This window comes from Tachysurus fulvidraco, chromosome 18 (assembly GCF_022655615.1).
Source record: "Tachysurus fulvidraco isolate hzauxx_2018 chromosome 18, HZAU_PFXX_2.0, whole genome shotgun sequence".
Classification (NCBI taxonomy): Eukaryota; Metazoa; Chordata; class Actinopteri; order Siluriformes; family Bagridae; genus Tachysurus; species Tachysurus fulvidraco.
In genome coordinates this window covers 397527-400026 of record NC_062535.1, presented here as the reverse complement: position 1 = coordinate 400026, position 2500 = coordinate 397527, and the positions used below count along the sequence as shown (strand labels likewise).

General features: G+C 42.6%; 1 protein-coding gene and 1 pseudogene across 1 annotated transcript in view; both read left to right on the top strand.

Annotated features, from left to right (window-relative positions):
- LOC125139337 overlaps nt 1-1455 on the top strand; it is a 5238-nt pseudogene extending 3783 nt beyond the window's left edge.
- The window catches only part of LOC113636441 (lipopolysaccharide-induced tumor necrosis factor-alpha factor homolog), a 29459-nt gene that overhangs the window by 20438 nt on the left and 6521 nt on the right, over nt 1-2500 (top strand). The gene's annotated exons all lie outside the window — the stretch shown is intronic.

Sequence of the window (2500 nt, the reverse complement as noted above, 5' to 3'; positions counted from 1 at the left end):
AATACAGCAGATTATTAATCAACAACACTCCAACTTTTCCCTTTTTTCATACATAAACACTAACACTGTGTGTGATGTTTCCTCAGAGTCGAATGTTGAAACCCTTAGATGGTAAATGGCTTGGGTTTCTCCAAATGGTCTCCATTATCTGTTGGATAAAGAGAAACACTAAGTTATTTTCACGTAGAGCTTCTTACATTTTGTTACAACAGCCTCATTTGAAGAGTGAAGACATTCCTGAGGACTGGGATAAGAATCCTGTCAAAGTTCTGGTGGGAAAGAACTTCGCACAAGTCGCCTTTGATAAGACAAAGAACGTCTTTGTGGAATTCTGTAAGCTGGAATCTTCTTCTGGACATTTTCAAAAGTCATCTGTGTATTTGTAGATTCTTAAATGTTTGTTCTGTACGTGTGTGTGTGTGTGTGTGTGTCTGTATATGTGTGTGTGTGTGTTTGTGTGTGTGTGTGTGTTTGTGTTTGTGTGTGTGTGTGTGTGTGTGTGTGTGTGTGTGTGTGTGTATGTGCGTGTGTGTTTGTGTGTTTGTGTGTGTTGGTGTGTATGTGTGTGTGTTGGGGTGTGTTGGGGTGTATGTGTGTGTGTGTGTGTTGGGGTGTGTGTGTGTGTTTTATTGCCCCTTTCTCTCAGATGCCCCTTGGTGTGGTCACTGTAAGGAACTTGCCCCTGAGTGGGAGAAACTGGGGGAAAAGTACAAGGACCATGAAAACATCATCATAGCTAAGATGGATGCAACAGCTAATGACGCAGAGGAAGTGACGGTGCAGGGTTATCCAACGCTCAAATACTTTCCAGCTGAACCGAGAGGAAGGTCAGAACGCCTTATACACAGGACCTTATACACAGAACCTTATACACAGAACCTTATACACAGGACCTTATACACAGAACCTTATACACAGGACCTTATACACAGGACCTTATACACAGGACCTTATACACAGAACCTTATACACAGGACCTTATACACAGGACCTTATACACAGGACCTTATACACAGAACCTTATACACAGGACCTTTAACATGAGTCTGAAGGTATAAAGAGTCACATTCAGTCGTCTTCTGTGTGTTTAATCTTCTCCTAATGTGGTGTGTGAATGTTTCCTGTGACATCAGGTGATTGATTATAATGGAAAAAGGGATCTGGAAACATTTGTTAAATTCCTGGATAATGGTGGAGAACTGCCACCTGTCTTTGAGGAAGAGGAACCCGATGAGGATGAAGATGAGGACAAAGAAGTCCCAGATGAGGTCAGTTATGTCTTATATATGTATAATGAATCATTTTTAAATGCATTATAGACCATTGACTTTGAGATGATGGACCTGTGACTGTTACATCATCTCTGATGGTTTTGTGTTCAGGTCTCAAGCCAATCGTACAGAAGATTCAGAAAACGCCGTTAACGGATCCAGCAGCAGCAGAGACGAGCTCTGACGTCTCAGACACGAACCTGCTCTGATGTACATCTGTGTGACCTACTGATGGGGGATGTGGTAAGCCTAGTGGTTAGGTGTTGGACTACCGATCGAAGAGGTTGTGAGTTCAATTCTACGTCCACCAAGCTGCCACTGCTGGGCCCCTGAGCAAGGCCCTTAACCCTCAATTGCTCAGTTGTATAAAAAAATGAGCTAAAAATGTAAGTCTGCTAAATGCTGTAACTGTAAATGTACTGACAGTGAAGGTGCTGTTACACTACAGTAAAGCAGACTGCGACATGTGTTTTCATCATCAGTCTCATCATCAAACCTCTGACTCACAACTGAACCAGAATGCAGGCATCGATCATGAACAAAAGTTTATACAGGAGGATAGAGAACCTGCTGGTCGTGACAAGGCTTTTCAGTCAGGGTTTCGTATCTCAGAGCTTCAACGTTCTGTAATAATAACTAATTATATTAACAACTAATATTTCCTCTTCACTGGAGTGCGACTGGACAATCGACATTATATGTCCAAAAGTTTGTGCCCTTGACCATGACACTCACGTGTGTTTGTCCCCCAAACTGTTTCCACACGCTGTGAGACACACACTTCTACTGAACGTCTCTGTGTAACCTTAGAGTTTATCTTCAGTAGATCTCAAAGTCCAAAACCCTGCTCCATCAGGACATGTACACAAGCATGACATGAAGACAGGGTGTGAGGTGAAGGATTGGAGTGAAGAACTTTAGTGTCCTGCACTGAGCCCTGACTCTGACTCAACACCACTGAACCCGACTGAAACCCCAGACCTTCTCACCAACATCAGTGTCTGATCTCACTAATGCTCTTGTAGCTGAATATCACTAATCCCCACAGACACAAAACCTACATCTAGTGAAGAACCTTCCAGAAGAGAAGCAGAGCTGATTAAAAAAAGCAATCTCTGTGTACAGCATGTGGGTGTAATGGTCAGGGGGCACATACTTTTGGTAATACAGTGTATATAATGCTTTAAGCATGTTTCTGGGTATTTTCATGGTTGAGATGTAATCAGACT